General features: G+C 41.5%; 1 protein-coding gene across 1 annotated transcript in view; it reads right to left on the minus strand.

Moving 5' to 3' along the window:
* Window positions 1-17,154: 17,154 nt before the first annotated feature.
* The window catches only part of LOC133578043 (aryl hydrocarbon receptor-like), a 74,041-nt gene continuing 69,127 nt past the window's right edge, over window positions 17,155-22,068 (minus strand). The window contains exon 15 of the mRNA XM_061932167.1: window positions 17,155-17,811. The gene's annotated coding sequence lies outside the window, so the exon portion shown is untranslated. The remainder of the gene's footprint in view (window positions 17,812-22,068) is intronic.

The following is a 22,068-nucleotide window of genomic DNA, read 5'->3' on the forward strand; positions in this document are numbered from 1 at the left end:
TGTTGCCGGGGGCGCGTAACAGGGGTCACTCCGCGCGCAGTGCGCTCACGACAGGGGTGGGGCTCACCCTGGTTGATATAGACAGCAGGACGGTGGCCATGGAAGTCGGAACCCGCTAAGGAGTGTGTAACAACCCACCTGCCGAATCAACTAGCCCTGAAAATGGATGGCGCTGGAGCGTCGGGCCCATACCCGGCCGTCGCCGGCAGCGAGACGCGCTTGGAGGTGCGCTCAGCGCGGCTCCCATATGATTGCGCACTGGTGTGCGTCTGGGTCGTGACAGCGTGGCACGCGAATGTCTGTGCTGCATTGGATCAGTCTCCTTTCTTTAACAGGCAAAAGCTTTATAACCTCACTAATGCCTTGCATCGTCTATATTAGATATATAACAACGGGCGGGTGCGGTTCTGATCAAATGTTAGGTCGGGTGGATGGCGGATGGTTGACGACTTTCTGATGCGGTTGCGGATGAAATAATTGCCTATCCGTGCATCTCTAATATATATATATATATATATATCATCTCCTGATGATTGAGGGTACCCCCCCTCATGAAACAGGCCTGTAGAGATGAAATAGTCTTGTGATTTTGTTTCCCACACATACATATATATATATATATATATATATATATATATATATATATATATATATATATATATATATATATATATATATATATATATATATATATATATATACATATATATATATACATACATATATATATATATATATATATATATATATATATATATATATATATATATATATATATATACAGTACAGGCCAAAAGTTTGGACACACCTTCTCATTCAATACGTTTGTCTTTACTTCCATGACTATTTACATTGTAGATTGTCACAACAAAACTATGAATGAGCACATGTGGAGTTATGAACTTAACAAAAAAAAGGTGAAATAACTGAAAACATGTTTTATATTCTAGTTTCTTCAAAATAGCCACCCTTTGCTCTGATTACTTTTCCGAACACTCTTGGCATTCTCTCCATGAGCTTCAAGAGGTCGTCACCTGAAATGGTTTTCACTTCACAGGTGTGCTTGAAGCTCATGGAGAGAATGCCAAGAGTGTGCAAAGCAGTAATCAGAGCAAAGGGTGGCTATTTTGAAAAAACTAGAATAAAAAACATGTTTTTAGTTATTTAACTTTTTTTGCTGTTAAGTACATAACTCCACATGTGTTCATTCATAGTTTTGATGTGACAATCTAAAATGTAAATAGTCATGAAAATAAAGAAAACACGTTGAATGAGAAGGTATGTCCAAACTTTTGGCCTGAACTGTGTATATATATATATAAACTCTACCCTGCATACTGCAATTAAGCTGTATAATGACACTATCTAAGTAAATAAGTAATACAGGCATATACCAGAATGCTAATAGTTTCCATGCTGCTGTTGCCCTGAAAATGTTTTTTTTATATATAAAATACTGTCTGTTCTTTTAATTTTTTTCTTTTTGTTTGTTTGATATTCATTGTAAAGTTCAGCTGTTCTTTTTCAGTGCAAGCATGAATTAATAAAGTCAAGTCAAGTCAAATATATATATATATATATATATATATATGCATTGTTGAGGTGTGTCCAAACTTTTGGCTTAAACTGTGTGTGTGTGTGTATATATATATATATATATTAGAGATGCGCGGATAGGCAATTATTTCATCCGCAACCGCATCACAAAAGTCGTCAACCATCCGCATCCACCCGATCTAACATTTAATCAAACCGCATCCGCCCGCACCCGCCCGTTGTTATATATCTAATATAAACGATGCAAGGCATTAGTGAGGTTATAAAGCTTTTGCCTGTTAAAGAAAGGAGACTGATCCAATGGAGCAGAGACATTCAATGCGTGCTACGCTGTCACGGCCCAGACGCACACCAGTTCGCAATCATCTGGGAGCCGCGCTGAGCGCACCTCCAAGCGCGTGGAGGTGCGATGTCCCTCGCACCTGCGGCGGCTCCCCCCGGGCTCGCGCCCGAGGCTTCAGCGCGCACTGCGGCGGCCATCCTACTCGTCGCGGCAGGTAAGCTGCGCGGGCGGAGCGCGCGGAGTGACCCCTGTTACGAGCCCCCAGCCACGGGGGTGGCTGGCAGGTAAGCTGCTTACCTGCTGCGCGTGACGCCGGCCGCGGCGAAGGCGGACGAGAAAGGGTGTCGGTGCGGTGGGCGCGGTGGTGACCCTGGACGTGCGTCGGGCCCTTCTCGCGGATCACCTCAGCTACGGCTCCCGGTGGGGCCCTCTCGGGCGAAGGGGCCTCGGTCCCGGACCCCGGCGAGGCGTCCCTTCTCCGCTCCGTAAAAGTGTCCATCTCTTTTTTTTCCCTTCTTCTGTTGTGGCATATGCTGCAGGTGCCTGCTCGTTTTTCGTATGTGGGTAACAACATTTAACTATGTATATATATTTCCGAATTGGTTTAACTGCCACCCGCCTGAATCTATTTAAAATCTAATTTTTTTTTATTTCAACCGCCCGGACTGCGGATAATCCGCGGACTCCGCGGTTGTGTCTGCAAACCGCGCATCTCTAATATATATATATATATATATATATATATGTAAAAATATATAGAGACCTAACCCTTCCAACAACGCAACATTTACACACCAAACACCAACGTTTTCCATGTGTGACGTCATCCACATGCAATGTGTACTTACGGCCAGAAGGGGGCACAACAGGCCCGTTTGAACAGCAGAGAGGGTTGTAATGGTACACACTGTTCTAAAAACCAATAAATGCATTATTTCTTTGTTTACCTTTTAACATATGTATGTTATAGAAAATGCAATGACGTATTTTATCCAGCAAAGACATCATCATTGACTTTACCTCCAGCATTATCCAACTATTAGTGTTAGAGATGGTGTGTGAGCGTGTAGGTGTGTGTGTGTGTGGCGAGACAGACAGAGGTGTAAACAAAGACGACAGCATGGCTGCTTGTTAACGCCTTCCCGCAGATTCCACACGGCATCTCCACTGAGTAACATCAAGATTCTCACACTGGTTTCAAGGGTCAACGACCGCCAGGGGCCAAAGGGCTGCAAGCCCACTGGCCTTTGGCCGCTGTGACCTCCTGAGTGACACATGTTCATGTCCAATTGAGGGTCGAAACTGGAAAATTGGGAGGGGGTCAGCGCAACCAAAAAGTGTGATCATCAGATTTCTGAAGTTATCACATTATTCAACACAAGACATTAAAACAACGTTAAGAAAATGTTGAATTAGGTCCTGACGTTGAGCAACTCCAACCTAACGTGGAAACAACCATTTTGACAATGTTTAATCAATGTTGGGTTCTGACGTTGATTTGACCATTGAAATGTGGTCATTTCCCAACCAATATTCTACAACACAAATACAACGTTGAAACAACACACTTTTAGACTACGTTTATTCAATGTCATTGAGTTGACCATTGAAATTTACGAACAATGGGAGACCGGGCTTTCTGTTCCGCCCCTCCCAGCCTGTGGAACGCTTCCCCTGACCACCTGAGGGCACCACAGACTGTGGATGCATTTAAAAAAGGCTTAAAAAACCTTCTTTTTTTAAAAAAGCCTTGTTTTAGATATATGCATACTAGTTCTAGCTATTTGGCTGTTCTAGTTTTTATTTTTACTAATTTTTTATTATCTTTTTATTTTATTTTTTTAATACACTGTAGCACTTTGAGGTTGTTTACTCAATGTAAAGTGCTTTTTACAAATAAAATCTATTATTATTATTACATACCTGCCAACTTTTGAAATCAGAAAAACCTAATAGCCAGGGTCCAGGGGCCGCAGGCCCCGGTAGGTCCAGGACAAAGTCCTGGTGGGGGGTTCAGGCTTCGCCCCCCGACGCAAAATGATTATTAGCATTCAGACAGGTTAAAATGTTGCTAAAACCATCACTTTTCTATCAGTCAGTGACTTTTCAAAACAAAAATATTACAGCAAAAATCATATGGGTTGATTGACATGTTTATTCTGTAAGCTAACTTCAATAGTTTGAAATTATTTTGACAGTTAATGCCAGTTATCCTGTCAACCTTTCACAAGACTTCAATTTGTTAATTGAAAGTATAAACAGTATAAACACTTTTTACAGTAAACAAATGGTAAAACAGTACTAAACAATTCCATAAAAAAAAAAATTGGTGTTATTATTAACTTTCTGTCCAAGCTTGTATAATCTACTGCCTTGTTCAATTGTATAAAATATTCTGTGCCTAAAATTCACATTTCTATCACAATTATCATACTGTAAACATGGTAAGCTAACTTCATTAAAATTAATAGTCCTGTCAATAGCATGGAATTACAATTCAAATGTAGTTTTTTTGTAAGCCTTTCAAAAGAATTCAAAATATGAAAAATTAATGAAAATTCATTTAAGCCATCAGACACTTGAAAAGTGGCACATCACATCTCTAATGTAATCATTTGAACTTTTCAACAGAAATAGCACTGCAAAAATATTAAGGACATACTTCTGTATTTTGGTAGTTATGCTGTCAACATTTAACAAGATTTCTTCAACTTGGACTTGAAAGCATATATAGTATAAACACTTTTAACAGTATAACAGTACTAAACAATTCCAATAGATAACATTGGTGTCATTACCTTTTTGTGGCTAAAATCCGAAAAACGTTGAAAGTTTTCCACTTGTATCGCTAGCAACGGCATTAGACTTGTGTTTTTTTGTCCCAACGTGGTCTTTTACATGCTAATTCCTCCGTGTCCGATCGAAAAATCTTGTCTGCACAAGGTGCAATTCGCGTAGTTTTCACCCTTTTTGGAACGGATAATTATTTTTTGAATATTCTTCACGGAATGACTGCAGTTTTCTTTTCGGTTTAAGACTCGTTTGCGATTTTTCTCTGGCTGATTCCATGATCGTTCGCTCGTTTGTAAACAATGGCAACAGGTGCCTCGTGCTTGGCAGCGGTGCTATAAATAGCCTCGCGCATTTAAAAAAAATTTTTTTTTTTAATTAATGAAAAACCGTATTTTTTATCACTACAACCGTAACCCGGAATAGGTTGATGAAAACCGTACTAATTACGGGAAAACCGGAGTAGTTGGCAGGTATGTTATTATTATTTAGTCATTTCCCAACTCACAACGCGGATCCAACATTGGACATCAATATTGTCTCAATTTACAAGTAGAACTATTTTGCAACGTTGTTTAGAAGTCCGTTTTAAAAAACATACACAGTACAGGCCAAGAGTTTGAACACACTTTCTCATTTCAATGTGTTTTCTTTATTTTCAAGACTATTTACATTGTAGATTGTCACTGAAGGCATCACAACTATGACACCTTTGAAGTGAAAACCATTTCAGGTGACTACCTCTTGAAGCTCATGGAGAGAATGCCAAGAGTGTGCAAATTAGTAATCAGAGCAAAGGGTGGCTATTTTGAAGAAACTAGAATATAAAACATGTTTCAAGTTATTTCACCTTTTTTTATTAAGTACATAACTCCACATGTGTTCATTCATAGTTTTGATGTGACAATCTACAATGTAAATAGTCATGAAAATAAAGAAAACACATTGAACCAGATGAGGCAATTCCTGAAGGAATTGCGTGTGAATGCTCCAATGCTGAGGTTGAACTGAAATTCTGGAATTTTTTTTCTTAGAATTGTTGAAGTAGAGCACACAATTCCTGAACAGGCTGTATATTTTGAAGTTAGAACAGTTTGAATCAGACGAAAAATGTGGGAATTGTGGAACTTTGAAGAATTTCCCCAAAATTTGGGAATTTCGGGAAAAGCTGGATTTAAAAAAAAAAAAAATGGTAATAATCTTGAATTTTCTGAATGAGTTGAAATGGTTGGTGTTAAAACTTTTGAAATCGGTCGAGAAATGTTGACGTAGTAACATGTTGAATTGAGAAATGGTATCGTGGAATTCCTGGCATATTGGGAAAACCGGGAATTTTTCCAGTTCAAAAAACAACTTAATTTTTTTGTCCTGATTAAGAGGAATGTTTTGACGGTGGAACGGTTGAAGTGGGTGGAAAAATGTGGAAGGAGTAGACGCCAGAAAAAAAAGGGTGGAAATAGGGCTTTGGAAAACCAGGAATTATGGAAAACACAGGAATTTTTTGGAACTTGGAAAAAGGGAAGTTTGAATGTCCAGAATGGTTGAATGTTCTGAAGGTAGAATGGTTTGAATAGGTTGAAAAATGTGGAAATGGTGGAAGTCTGAAAAATGGCCAATTCATTTTGAATGGGAAAAATGTCCCGGAAAACCTGGAATTCTGGGAAATTTGGGATTTTTTTGGAATTTGCCAAGGGAAAGCCTGCGATTCCCGAATAGGCTGAACAGTTTGAAGTTGGAACGGTTTGAATCGGATGAAAAATGTGGAAGTTAGAGTGCACCAAAATCTGGAGAAGAAGAAGAAGTTGTTGAATAATAAATACATTTTGGTGTAGAAAATGTGTGAATGCTTTGGAGCATTCACACAATGAGAAGGTGTGTCCACACTTTTGGTCTGTAGTGTGTGTATAATCCAGTGACGTGCGGTGAGGTTGATGGCTGGTGAGGCACTGACTTCATCACAGTCAGATTTACAAACATATGAACCCTAAAGAGTATCTTATTCACCATTTGATTGGCAGCAGTTAACGGGTTATGTTTAAAAGCTCATACCAGCATTCTTCCCTGCTTGGCACTCAGCATCAAGGGTTGGAATTGGGGGTTAAATCACCAAAAATGATTCCCGGGCGCGGCACCGCTGCTGCCCACTGCTCCCCTCACCTCCCAGGGGGGTGAACAAGGGGATGGGTCAAATGCAGAGGACAAATTTCACCACACCTAGTGTGTGTGTGACAATCATTGGTACTTTAACTTAACTTTAACTTTGCACATACAAACTGTAGCACACAAAAAAGCACATTTAATAAAAAAAAAACGTTATTATGGTCTTACCTTTACTTAGAAATGCGCCGCTGTTGTGCTGGATTAATGAACCCCCTGATGGGAGTGTTATATCAACTAAAGCCCTCCCTTAAACTTTCCACGTGCAAGATTGAATCTATTTAAAAAAGTGTAACCGAGGGTTTATAAATGTCGCCTATACTGTATGAAACTACAAAATAACAAACACGGAGGCTCCAGTTTACACGAGGACCACTTTATTTACCTTCTTTCAAAAACTTCCGCTCCACTCCAACGTGTCAAAATTCCGCTCTTAGCGCCTTCAAAATAAGAGCTCAAGGCATATACTGTATAACAGCGCATAACAGGAACTTAACATCACAAAGAGGAAAGCCCATAAAAATAGGTTACAAAAGTTATTTAATAAGAAGCCAAAAAGTGCAAAAACAATAATGTTCGTGTTGGAGGAGTTGTGAATTAGGTACACCTGCAGTCTGCAGGTGTATCTAATGTTGTGGCCCTGCAGTCATTCACAACTCCGCCAACACGAACATTATTGTTTTTGCACTTTTTGGCTTCTTATGAAATAACTTTTTTAAATAGATTCAATCTTGCACGTGGAAAGTTTAAGTGTGGGCTTTAGTTGATATAACACTCCCGTCAGGGGTTGCCGTGCATTCTACGGCGGGGGTGCAGGAGGCGAGCCTCAGCCAGTGCGTCTTTTGCAGCCGTTTTATGATCGCTCAGCACAAGAAATACTTTACACACATACAGTTGTTGACAAAATACACTGTACATTATATACCTCAGCTAACTAATGTCACAGTCTCTGTGTGTGTATTTGGGAGAGTGGGTGTGTTTTGGGCGTAGGCGTGGCTCCAGCTCTCAGCCTGTCACAGCTGATCCCAGCACCCTAATCACTCACCTGCCTGCCATCGACTCATCACCTGCAGCCTACAAATGTTTGGACTTCACTCGGCGCGATCACCAGATCGTTTCACCTTTCTACATGTGGTAACGCTTCTCGCCCCTTTGTTCTTGGATTCTAGCACTTTTGGATATCTTGCGAATCTGCCATTTTTGTGTTTTTGGCTCCTCATTCTACCCCTGTTTTTTCCCTCTGCCTTCAGTTCCCTACCTGCCGTGTGTGCCTGCTCAGCCTGCTAGCCTCAGCCTGCTAGCCTCAGCCTGCTCGCCTCAGTGTGCTCTCCTGGACTGCCAAGCCAAGGACTACGAGCTCCCTCCTTTCCCTCTGGTTTTATTAATAATAACCCTTGAACTTTAAATCTGTGTGTCTTTTCTGCATTTGGGTCCACCAGTTTTACCAACCGTGACAACTAAACTATGGAAATGTATAATATAGTTCATATAGCAATACGGTCTCACTGCACAGCAGACCAGCAGTTAGCCGAGTCCGTCCATGTTGAGGCACTGAGTGACGTGCCTCGACTCGTCTCTTCTCAGTATTTGAACGGCAAATGTGAAAATTCAGCGATTTTGAATAAAAATAATCTAAAACTGGTGAAGTTAAATGGAAAATAACTTTATAGTTAGTATAATCACTGGATACATTTAACAATTTAATATATATTTTTTTCTTTTTACATTTTTTTTCTTTCCATGATGGCAGGTGAGGCCCTGCCTCACCTGCCTCTAGTGACTGCACGTCACTGGTATAATCCATGTCTTGTGCCTGCTGGGGAAAACACAGTAATTTGATCATGTGGAAAGTGAATGAGCTTGGTTGTCACACTCACAACTTGCCACCAGAGGGTGCTGTTTCTCCAATTCCATCCATCCATTTTTCTACCGCTTATTCCCTTCGGGGTCTCTGGAGCCTATCTCAGCTACAATCGGGCGGAAATGGAGCTAGGGATGTAACAGCATTAACAGTATGATATGATCAGGGCCGGCCCGTGGCATAGGCCGTATAGGCAAATGCTAAGGGCGCCGTCCATCAGGGGGCGCTACGCCAGTGCCACAAATGTTGGAGAAAAAAAAAGAAAAAAAAAAGTTGGTACTATTATTTCTAAATACAAAAAATAATCCCACGTTAATTAAAATGCAAAGTAAAGCCTATTTATTAGAAATATTATTTGTTACAACATTACAAAACATTACGCCCCCCCCCCCCCTGCACGGTGCGCCCCCTCCCTTCCCGTATCATGACTCTTTTTGGACGTCACCACATCAAAAAATCAACACAAGATGTCAAAACGGCCAAAACTGTCAGGTGCCCAGGGAAGAAAAAAGAGAAAAGAAGAGGAGGAGAAACGAGAAAAGACAGAGGTAGCAGGTAGGTAACGTTAGCCTACATGAAATTATTTGTCTGTTACAGAATGTGATAGTAGCTGGCTTTAAGCTAATGTTACATGATTCGGCAATTGCTAATCAATAAATAGCTAGTTCTGTTTTAACGTCGGGTTAATATTGTGGAGGGGGCTAAATTGTTATGGAAAATAATAATGTAACGTTAGGTAATTACAGTACTCCCACCTTACATTCCTCAGGGACATTTGTATTAGATCTTTTAAGCGGGTGTTTTTTGTTTACATTGTTATTGCCTTCTGGTTAGCTAATGTTTGCCCTGCAGGTAATAGTCACTTTTCCACCCCTTTATATATTAGGTATAGTTGTAAGTAAAAAAAAAAAGGTCAAAGACAAAGCTATTCAGTTTCTTGTGAGTATATACACTTCACTGCCGATGTGGGGGGGCGCCACCTAAAATCTTGCCTAGGGCGCCAGATTGGTTAGGGCCGGGCCTGGATATGATCATGGTGTTATGGCCAAAGCAGAGGATTCTGGGAGATGTAGTCTATTACAGACCCGGCCTATGCTAAAGGGCCAGAAAAGAAAGACACACCATGAATTGATTAACGTGGATCCCGACTTAAACAAGTCGAAAAACTTATTAGGGTGTTACCATTTAGTGGTCAATTGTACGGAATATGTACTGTACTGTGCAATCTACTAATACAAGTTTCAATCAATCAATCAATCAAACCAAAATATTGGTATTGGGACAACACTACACCTACTGTATGAGAGATTTGTTTGTTATTTTGATTGACAGGTAAAATGTGTATTTATGCCCCGCAGGAGGAGCATGGAAGCCACTGGCAGGAGGGCAAAGGTCAGATGTGAGCGAGGGGCTGTGCTGCCCTAAAAGCCTCCCAGCTTGTTCACGCTGGCCAATATCAGCCTGTTTAAAACTTGATGACAGCGTACACGGCATGCACCTTCCTGTGTGCCCCATTTGCTCTTGCTATGTAGCCATGGCCATAAATGAAAAGGAAACCAGTGTTCTAGGTGCATTTTTGTTGACTTGATGCTCTCTGTTGATGTAAAGAGCAACCATAAAGTGCACGCTTGTTCTATCCCGTCGCCTGCGTCCAGAGCACCGAGTGGAAGAAGTGCTTGCTGGACTGCATGTAATGCACACTGACATGTCGGGGAAAGGAGAAAGTCTGTGTGCACTCGGAAGAGAATCTATCAGCCATCGATCTGAAATCTTGACTCCATTTCTCTTTCAACAGTCAGCTTTAAAGAGCCACTTCACTTGGTAGATGACCAAATAACAAAAGGGTGTCACCGCCATTATCCCCTCAAAATGCCCCAAAACAATGGCGGCGTACTCCTGAGTGGCCTAAAATCAGGTCAGTGTGTCTGCAAAGAAACGTGTTCTTCATCAAGGCCTGAGTGGTTCTAGAGGAACATTAAATATTTCATATTTTTCTCATGCAGCAGAAATCTAGTCAAGGTGTTAAATATCAGATCACATATCTGTTGGAGAGCTATGGAAACACATTAAAAACCCTGTTAACTCTGCGCAACTGTCTTCCAGCGTGAATCTGTGAGACTGCAAGTATACGAAGCTTACAAATACAATTGTTCCTTTTAATCGGTGGAGCAAAATGAAGTCGAAATAAAAATGGCAATGACCTAACAACAGAAAAAAACTGATATTTGTGTAAAATAAACATGAAAGAGAACTGAACATGATCAATCATGTTAGTATCGAGCTGATACGGATACTATCTTTGGTCCCGATGCTAACGATATTAGGACCTATCTGCCCCCAGATCCCCTCTCCTTTGAGCAGTACGGATGCAACTACGGAAATGACTGGTAAAAAACCACGGGAGTCAGAAAATACGCGTCCGTGGTTGTTGCCATGGTAAGTAGTTTTATACTTGTGAGTGTTGATGACACAGCTTTGCAACAGTTGATATTCTAGTTTCAAGCATGTTTTTGTCATGTCTGTGTAATCATGTTTTGTTTTAAGTCATGTTTTGTTTAGTTTCTGGCTTTTCACTCCCTTGTCTTGTTTGCATGATTACCCATTAGTTTCACCTGTTCCACGTTTGGACTCATTGTGCACTCTTGTTTGTCACCATAGCAACCATTAGTTTTCACCTGTTTCACGTTTTGAGTCACGCACCTGTTTTCGTTAATCATGTCTGTGTTATTTAAGCTTTTCATTTTCTGTTGTTCGTCCTGACGACATCCCCGCATTCTTACCCCTGTCACACTCTATGTACCTCTGCGCACTTTATGCCATGTCAAGTAAGTTTTGTTTCGATTCATGCCACAGTTAGTGTTTTGTTTAATTGTTCATAGTTTCTGCCAATGTGCAAGTTTTGTGTTTATAGTCTAGTTTTGTACCTCCGCCCCTGTGCGCGCCTTTTGTTTGATCCTTTCTTTGTAGTTATAGTGTTAAATAAATCATGTATTTACCTTCACACCCTGACCAGTCCAATTCACTTGCACCTCGGGAGAACAAACCAAGCCACAGTCCAAGTCATGACAGTTTTACTCAATATAGGTCAGCAAATCTCAGCAACAAGCTGTAAAATCTTACTGAGATCATTTAGGACCAAAACCTTAAAACAAGTAAAAGACTCTAACATAAAATCTGCTTTGTGAGAAGAATTATCTTATCAGACAGAAAATAAGCAAATATCACACTTATTTGAGATATTTCATCTTACTTAGATTTCAGTTTTTGCAGTGTGGTTGTTGACATACCCCAAACCGAAACTGACAATTGCTTTCATGTACAGTGGAACCGCGATTTACGGACCTCTCGATTTGCAAGCTTTTCGGTTTACAAACCTTCGGATCGCGGCAGCTATGCCTCTTTGTGTGAACCATGTCTTGGTGTATGAACGCTTCATTCATGCAATCATTTTGTGTGCCGCTGCCAGTACAGTACGCATTTTGGAGAGGCGGAGCCCCCCCACATCACATCCTGTTTACGCAGTCCATTACTCAGTCACAACTTCTCAGTGCTTTAGCATGTGTTTCTCTTCACGCCATTCACCAAGTTTTTGCTTACTCACTAGGAGTTCAAGAAAGCCAACAAACCCGCCTGGAAAGAAGGAGGGTTTGGCTGTGGCATACCTGCCAACTTTTGAAATCAGAAAAACCTAGTAGCCAGGGTCCAGGTGTTGCAGGCCCCGGTAGGTCCAGGACAAAGTCCTGGTGGGGGGTTCAGGCTTCGCCCCCCCGACGCAAAATGATTATTAGCATTCAGACAGGTTAAAATGTTGCTAAAACCATCACTTTTCTATCAGTCACAGTGACTTTTCAAAACAAAAATATTACAGCAAAAATCATGTGGGTTGATTGACATGTTTATTCTGTAAGCTAACTTCAATAGTTTGAAATTATTTTGACAGTTAATGCCAGTTATCCTGTCAACCTTTCACAAGACTTCAATTTGTTGATTGAAAGTATAAACAGTATAAACACTTTTTACAGTAAACAAATGGTAAAACAGTACTAAACAATTCCATAAAAAAAAAAATTGGTGTCATTATTAACTTTCTGTCCAAGCTTGTATAATCTACTGCCTTGTTCAATTGTAACAAATATTCTGTGCCTAAAATTCACATTTCTATCACAATTATCATACTGTAAACATGGTAAGCTAACTTCATTAAAATTAATAGTCCTGTCAATAGCATGGAATTACAATTCAAATGTAGTTTTTTTGTAAGCCTTTCAAAAGAATTCAAAATATGAAAAATTAATGAAAATTAATTTAAGCCATCAGACACTTGAAAAGTGGCACATCACATCTCTAATGTAATCATTTTAACTTTTCAACAGAAATAGCACTGCAAAAATTTTAAGGACATACTTCTGTATTTTGGTAGTTATGCTGTCAACATTTAACAAGATTTCTTCAACTTGGACTTGAAAGCATAAATAGTATAAACACTTTTAACAGTATAACAGTACTAAACAATTCCAATAGATAACATTGGTGTCATTACCTTTTTGTGGCTAAAATCCAAATGTATCCAAAGAATCTGTTTGGGCGACGAAAAACGTTGAAAGTTTTCCACTTGTATCGCTAGCAACGGCATTAGACTTGTGTTTTTTTGTCCCAACGTGGTCTTTTACATCGCTAATTCCTCCGTGTCCAATCGAAAAATCTTGTCTGCACAAGGTGCAATTCGCGTAGTTTTCACCCTTTTTGGAACGGATAATTATTCCCAGATAGGCTTTTGAATATTCTTCACGGAATGACTGCAGTTTTCTTTTCGGTTTAAGACTCGTTTGCGATTTTTCTCCGGCTGATTCCATGATCGTTCGCTCGTTTGGAAACAATGGCAACAGGTGCCTCGTGCTTGGCAGCGGTGCTATAAATAGCCTCGCGCATGGCATTCGGAATGGCTCGATAGGAAGTTACGGGAAGCAGTGTAGATTGTCATTGTTGTTACGCGATTTCGTGAATAAAACTTAAAAAAAAAAAAAAATTTTTAATTAATGAAAAAACTTATTTTTTATCACTGCAACCGTAACCCGGAATAGGTTGATGAAAACCGTACTAATTACGGGAAAACCGGAGTAGTTGGCAGGTATGCTGTGGACTTAAACATAGAGAGAAGCACTCACACTTACCCACCTCCTACACTGTTTTCTACGCCTCGTGACGGCACTTTGTCTTCCGTTTGTGGACAACGAGGTAAAACTGATTTTACTTGATTTTTAATTACTGTAGCAACGTGGTTGTTAACGTTTTTGAGAGCACCAAAGGGACTTTTGTGTGTATATATACACACATAATATACAGTATATACACAATATACAGAATGTATATGTATATGCTAGAGATGCGCGGTTTGCGGGCACAACCGCGGAGTCCGCGGATTATCCGCGGATCGGGCGGATGAAATTTAAAAAAATTAGATTTTAAATAGATTCAGGCGGGTGGCAGTTAAACCAATTGGGAAATATATATACATAGTTAAATGTTGTTACCCACATACGAAAAACGAGCAGGCACCTGCTGCATATGCCACAACAGAAGAAGAAAACAAAAAGAGATGGACACTTTTACGGAGCGGAGAAGGCCCCCGGCCGACGCCTCGCCGGGGTCCGGGACCGAGGCCCCTTCCCCCGAGAGGGCCCCATCGGGAGCCGTAGCTGAGGCGATCCGCGAGAAGGGCCCGACGCACGTCCAGGGTCACCACCGCGCCCACCGCACAGACACCCCGCCTCGTCCGCCTTCGCCGCGGCCGGCGTCACGCGCAGCAGGTAAGCAGCTTACCTGCCCGCCACCCCCGTGGCCGGGGGCTCGTAACAGGGGTCACTCCGCGCGCTCCGCCCGCGCAGCTTACCTGCCCGCCACCCCTGTTGCCGGGGGCGCGTAACAGGGTTCACTCCGCGCGCAGTGCGCTCACGAAAGGGGTGGGGCTCACCCTGGTTGATATAGACAGCAGGACGGTGGCCATGGAAGTCGGAACCCGCTAAGGAGTGTGTAACAACCCACCTGCCGAATCAACTAGTCCTGAAAATGGATGGCGCTGGAGCGTCGGGCTCATACCCGGCCGTCGCCGGCAGCGAGACGCGCTTGGAGGTGCGCTCAGCGCGGCTCCCATATGATTGCGCACTGGTGTGCGTCTGGGTCGTGACAGCGTGGCACGCGAATGTCTGTGCTGCATTGGATCAGTCTCCTTTCTTTAACAGGCAAAAGCTTTATAACCTCACTAATGCCTTGCATCGTCTATATTAGATATATAACAACGGCCGGGTGCGGGCGGATGCGGTTCTGATCAAATGTTAGATCGGGTGGATTGCGGATGGTTGACGACTTTCTGATGGGGTTGCGGATGAAATAATTGCCTATCCGCGCATCTCTAGTATATGCGGTATAGGCCAGGAGTTTGGACGCACCTTCTCATTCAATGTGTTTTCTTTGTTTCCATGACTGTTTGCGTTGTGGATTGTCGCGTCGGGGCTGTGGATGAACACGTGGAGTTATGTACTTAACAAAAAAAAAAGGTGAAATCACTGAAAACATGTTTTGTATTCTAGTTTCTTCAGGGTAGCCGCCCTTTGCTCTGATTGCCGCTTTGCACACTCTTGGCGTTCTCTCCATGAGCTTTAAGAGGTTCAAGACTATTTGAAAATCTTACTTATCTCATTAATAATCTTACTTATCTCATTATATGTACTATGACTTACTTCACCAATTATTATTTCTTTATTTTTATTGTGATTACTTATGGAGTATATTGTGAATAAATTGAGAACAGGAAGTGAACAAAAGCTTTGGTAATTGTTATGTAAAAGAAAAGGGGGTAGGATTAAATAAGCTCTGCTTCTTCCTACTCCTTTTCGAACATGTTGAAAAGAGAAACTGGAAATTGTAGTGTATCATGTTGTATGCAGGGCCGGCCCGTGGCATAGGCCGTATAGGCAAATGCTAAGGGCGCCGTCCATCAGGGGGCGCCACGCCAGTGCCACAAATGTTGGATAAAAAAAAAAAAGTTGGTACTATTATTTCTAAATACAAAAAATAATCCCTCGTTAATTAAAATGCAAAGTAAAGCCTATATAATAGACATATTATTTGTTACAACATTACGCCCCCCCGCACGGTGCGCCCCCTCCCTTCCCGTATCATGACTCTTTTTGGACGTCACCACATCAAAAAATCAACACAAGATGTCAAAACGGCCAAAACTGTCAGGTGCCCAGGGAAGAAAAAAAGAGAAAAGAAGAGGAAGAGAAATGAGAAAAAGACAGAGGTAGCAGGTAGGTAACGTTAGCCTACATGAAATTATTTGTCTGTTACAGAATGTGATAGTAACCTGGCTTTTTAGCATTAAGCTAATGTTACATGATTCGGCAATTGCTGATCAATAAATCGCTAGTTCTGTTTTAACGTCGGGTTAATATTGTGGTGGGGGCTAAATTGTCATGGAAAATAATAATGTAACGTTAGGTAATTACAGTACTCCCACCTTACATTCCTCAGGGACATTTGTATTAGATCTTTTAAGCAGGTGTTTTTTGTTTACATTGTTATTGCCTTCTGGTTAGCTAATGTTTGCCCTGCAGGTAATAGTCACTTTTCCACCCCTTTATATATTAGGTATAGTTGTAAGCCTAGTTGTTAAAGTGCACATCATTAATGTTAATTAAGCAATATGTATGTAAAAAATATTGTATTTCATATATTCATTTTTTATTTTTTGCATTCATTTATTTATTCATAGTTTTTTTTATCTTGTTAACTATTCTGATTGTTAATTTGCTTTCTTTAAGTAAAAAAAAGGTCAAAGACAAAGCTATTCGGTTTCTTGTGAGTATATACACTTCACTGCCGATGTGGGGGGGCGCCACCTAAAATCTTGCCTAGGGCGCCAGATTGGTTAGGGCCGGGCCTGTTTGTATGCTTGCATGTTCGAAAAAAACTCAAACTCAACTCAACTCAAACTCAACGTGGCCACATGAAACTCTTGACTTGTTCCAGCGGCAGGGCGTGAAAAAGCTAGAGTGGGACACACACACAACATCTTGCCTGGATGATTGATCCCTTCACAAGTGCACCAGCTAACCAGCTGAAAACTGCGGGGAAAAGAAAACTCTCATAAATGATTTGGGAACGGTCATTAAAGATGCAACGTCGGCAGCGTTCTGCACTTGGCAGGAGCCTCAGCAGCTGCCCCTTAAAAGTCATTTCAGATTAGTATTATTCTTACAGGACTCAATTTGGGCTTTGAAATGAGAAAAAGTGAGATAATGTGGTTAGCTGCGGTTTGAGGGGATGCTGCTTATTCCACACCGTGAACGTGGGTTTGTTTGTTTGTTTTGGGAGGGATGTCAGGTCACACCAGTGAGGTTTGAGGTTGGGGAAGGTACTGACTCACTAATCAGATTTACAAACATAGAGTGTGATGCTAAGGCCCCGTTTACACTAAGGTTATCCAGGGTAAATCACACCTTTTGATTGATTGAAACTTGTATTAGTAGATTGCACAGTACAGTACATATTCCATACAATTGACCACTAAATGGTAACACCCCAATAAGTTTTTCAACTTGTTTAAGTCGGGGTCCACGTCAACTGAAACGCTTTTGAGGGCTTTAGTACACTCAAAAATATATCATGTCTCACAAGAAATTTGTACACTTTTTCATCAATGACCTCATACAGTAAGATGCTCAGGTTGTTTTTTTGGTTTTCAGGTCCCATTTTGGGGGGGATTTGGTCCCGTTGAATTTTTCAGAGTTTTTTGTTCTAAATTTGATTGATTCAGTTTTTTGTTCTAATTTGGGACCTGTTTAGTTTGTCTAAAGAATGTGTCGCGGGCCATTAAAAATTGAGCTGCGGGCCGCACTTTGGACACCCCGGGTTTAGAGCCAGATCAATACGTGATATTCCAAACGTTTTGAAATGAATCTGACCTTGAATGAGATGAGCTTTCATGTTTTTCGAGACTTCTTGGCAGTTTTTTTTCAGATCCATCCCATCCATTTTCTACCGCTTGTCCCTCTCGGGGTTGCCGGAGCCTATCTCAGCTGCATTGGGGCAGAAGGCAGGGTACACCCTGGACAAGTCGCCACCTCAGTATATCCCATTTGGGTCCAAACACGGTCACTCGCTGAAAATAAACGAGAAAGCAATAAAGACATTTTTTTTTGTAGCACAGCCACAAAGGCAATCCTTTTGAAATTAACAAGTTATTTTCTGTCCTCGGACCACACACCTTTGAATCAAATCTGGCAGCTCAGGCGTCGGTCTCCCAGTATTCATGACTTCTTGCATTCATTGAAAGTCCCGTCTTGAAAAGTTCCTTTTTTAGAAATCAAATCCTCCATTTTTAGGGCAAAAAAAAACACGTCACAATTTGCGGGAAGCCTAGCAGTTGTTGTCTGTTCTTTTCTTCTTCTACTTCTTAAGGGTTCATGAACTTTTGAAGTGCGAGTTGACAATATATCGCCCCCTACTGTGAGGCAGAGGTACTTGCTGCCTCATTGGCCTTCCCTTTTCACCGTGGTTACAAGCAATTTTGACCATGAAAATTATCAAAATATACAGGAACCACACCAAAATCACACATAAAGCATAGACCAAAAGAGAATTATTAAAACGTATTTTATTTTATTACTTTGTTTTTGAACATCTCATGGCCTACTTGCCAACCTTGAGACCTCAGAATTAGGGAGATATTCAAAAGGCCCGCTGGGGGGGTATGTATATATATATATATATATATATATATATATATATATATATATATATATATATAAAAGAAGGAGGATGATGTTCGTTAAGAAATTATCGATGACGATGCCATTAGCGAATCCTCTTACCGAACCGATTCCTTATCGAATTCAGATAGGTTGTTGTGTGTGCACTAGAGATGCGCGGTTTGCGGGCACAACCGCGGAGTCCGCGGATTATCCGCGGATCGGGCGGATGAAATAAAAAAAAATTAGATTTTATTCGCGGGTCGGGTGGTTGAAATAAAAAAAAATTTGATTTTAAATAGATTCAGGCGGGTGGCAGTTAAACCAATTCGGAAATATATATACATAGTTAAATGTTGTTACCCACATACGAAAAACGAGCAGGCACCTGCTGCATATGCCACAACAGCAGAAAAAAAAAAAGAAGAGATGGACACTTTTACGGAGCGGAGAAGGGACGCCTCGCCGGGGTCCGGGATCGAGGCCCCTTCCCCCGAGAGGGCCCCACCGGGAGCCGTAGCTGAGGCGATCCGCGAGAAGGGCCCGACGCACGTCCAGGGTCACCACCGCGCCCACCGCACCGACACCCCGCCTCGTCCGCCTTCGCCGCGGCCGGCGTCACGCGCAGCAGGTAAGCAGCTTACCTGCCCGCCACCCCCGTGGCCGGGGGCTCGTAACAGGGGTCACTCCGCGCGCTCCGCCCGCGCAGCTTACCTGCCCGCCACCCCTGTTGCCGGGGGCGCGTAACAGGGGTCACTCCGCGCGCAGTGCACTCACGAAAGGTGTGGGGCTCACCCTGGTTGATATAGACAGCAGGACGGTGGCCATGGAAGTTGGAACCCGCTAAGGAGTGTGTAACAACCCACCTGCCGAATCAACTAGCCCTGAAAATGGATGGCGCTGGAGCGTTGGGCCCATACCCGGCCGTCGCCGGCAGCGAGACAAGCTTGGAGGTGCGCTCAGCGCGGCTCCCATATGATTGCGCACTGGTGTGAGTCTGGGTCGTGACAGCGTGGCACGCGAATGTCTGTGCTGCATTGGATCAGTCTCCTTTCTTTAACAGGCAAAAGCTTTATAACCTCACTAATGCCTTGCATCGTCTATATTAGATACATAACAACGGGCGGGTGCGGTTCTGATCAAATGTTAGAACGGGTGGATGGCGGATGGTTGACGACTTTCTGATGCGGTTGCGGATGAAATAATTGCCTATCCGCGCATCTCTAGTGTGCACTGAGTTCCAAAAGCCATAGACTTATGTGACTGGGACGGCACGCTGTTTATATGGAGGAAAAGCGGACGTGACTGAGAACAGCATACGGCCGTTAAAGGGTGAAGGTTTCAGGTGAGAGAGGACGCTAAAGGCACACCCCCAATATTGTTGTCCGGGTGGAAATCGGGAGAAATTCGGGAGAACGGTTGCCCCGGGAGATTTTCGTGAGAGGCACTGAAATTCGGGACTCTCCCGGGAAAATCGGGAGGGTTGGCAAGTATGTCTCATGGTAAGGCCTTTTACCCCTGGTGGCAAGGTGAGGCACTGCCTTACTTGCCTCCCCCCTGACAGCATGTCACTGGTTCACACGTGCTGGTGCAAAAAGCGTGGAGGAGGTGGGGGGGTCGACTTTGGAGTGTTAGTTGGTTGTGCTAAAAGCGTTCAAAGGTTGACATTTGCAGACAGGTCACCCGGAAATGTGATAAAATGTCAGAATAATCCCATAAACAAAGATGACAAAGTGAAGTGATGAAGTTGCGAAGGATGCGAGAGAAGGAATTCAACATTTTTATTTCCTTATGTTGTCAAAGTGCATTTTTACAAAATGTATTTCCGGGCATTTTGTTAGCGAAGACAGTCACGGTGATACCTTAGTAAGTTGCCAAATCAAATACCTCAATATACACACACAGTGTACATACACTGTAGCTTCTGAGGGAGCACATTTCGACAGTGTAGTGCTGTCCCAAATCCATTACTTTTAATCAGAATGTTTAAAACTGCACATTTTTTTTAAATTATTTTAATTTAATTACAATATAAGACAAAACGACTAGATTTTAGGAAACAATACTAAAAACAAGCTCAGAGGTGTCGAACTCATTTTGGCTCAGGGGCCACATGGAGGAAAATCTATTCCCAGGTGGGCCGGACAGGTAAAATCATGGCATAATTAGAAACAAACACGACTTCAGATTGTTTTCTTTGGCCAAAAATAGAATTAGCATTCTGAAAATGTACAAATCACAAATAATCCTTTTGTCAAATGACTTCAAAATCTGAGGAAAAACAATGGGTGCGGTTTGAAAAACACAATGAACTTAGACTTGGTCTCAGGCTATGTCTACATTAAGCCGGATAACCCCTTAAACCAACAATTATTTAGCCTAAGCCCCGTTTCAGCCACACTAAACCATCGTTTAAAGTCCCCATCCTCGGACAACTTTCTACACGGGTAAGTGCGTCGTGTATTTCTCGAATCTCCGGCTCTTAGCTTTGTATGGACTCATTGATCGTTTACAAAGTGAGTTCGGAGAGGAAGTGAAGTCAGAAAGACCAAGCCACAGCCAGCTTCATAACAACCGGAGCTAACCACTGGAAATATGAAGGCGAGTCATCCAGACATGCCCGTGTTTCCCCTTCTTCTACATGTACAGACGCTTGTGGAAATCACACATGAATACCTTAAGACAGGGGTGCTCACACTTTTTCTGCAGGCGAGCTACTTTTCAATTGATCAAGTCGTGGGGATCTACCTCATTCATATATATAATTTATATTTACTTATTTATGAAACATATGTTTTTGTTAACAAGTTAAAGGTGTTTAATGATAATACAAGCATGTTTAACACATATAGTTAATATTGTTAATAAATTAAAGGTGTTTAATGAAAATACAAGTTTGTTTAATACATATAATTAATATTGTTAACAGGCTAAAGGTGATTAATGATAATACAAGCATGTTTAACACATATAGTTAATATTGTTAAGTTAAAGGTGTTTAAAGATAATGCAAACATGTTTAACACATATAGTTAATATTGTTAACAAGTTAAAGATGTTTAGTGATAATGCAAGCATGTTTAACACATATAGTTAATATTGTTAATAAATTAAAGGTGTTTAAAGATAATGCAAGCATGTTTAACACATATAGTTAATATTGTTAACAACTTAAAGGTGTTTAAAGATAATACAAGCATGTTTAACACATATAGTTAATATTGTTAACAAGTTAAAGGTGTTTAAAGATAATACAAGCATGTTTAACACATATAGATTCCTTTCTTTCATGAAGACAAGAATATAAGTTGGTGTATTACCTGATTCTGATGACTTGCATTGATTGGAATCAGACAGTAGGTGCTGATAAGGTCCGCATTTTCGAATGGAGGAGAAAAAAAGTCCTCCTTTCTGTCCAATACCACATGAAAGTGGTTGGTTTTTGGCATCTTATTTGTCCAGCTTCCGTACTCCTTTGTATACACTTTACAAGAAATACATTGTCGGCAAACTCCGTAGCTTGTTAGCTTGTGCACGCCAGCTTTCTGAGACTCTTATTTTGGTAGCGCAGGCAGGATGAAGCAGAGCTTTTATTGTGCAACTGTGCAGTCGGTCTTTGGAGTTTTGACGACAGGTACGGCGCCAGAGTCTGCTGAAATAAAGTGTTT

Source organism: Nerophis lumbriciformis, linkage group LG38 (genome assembly GCF_033978685.3).
Source record: "Nerophis lumbriciformis linkage group LG38, RoL_Nlum_v2.1, whole genome shotgun sequence".
Classification (NCBI taxonomy): domain Eukaryota; kingdom Metazoa; phylum Chordata; class Actinopteri; order Syngnathiformes; family Syngnathidae; genus Nerophis; species Nerophis lumbriciformis.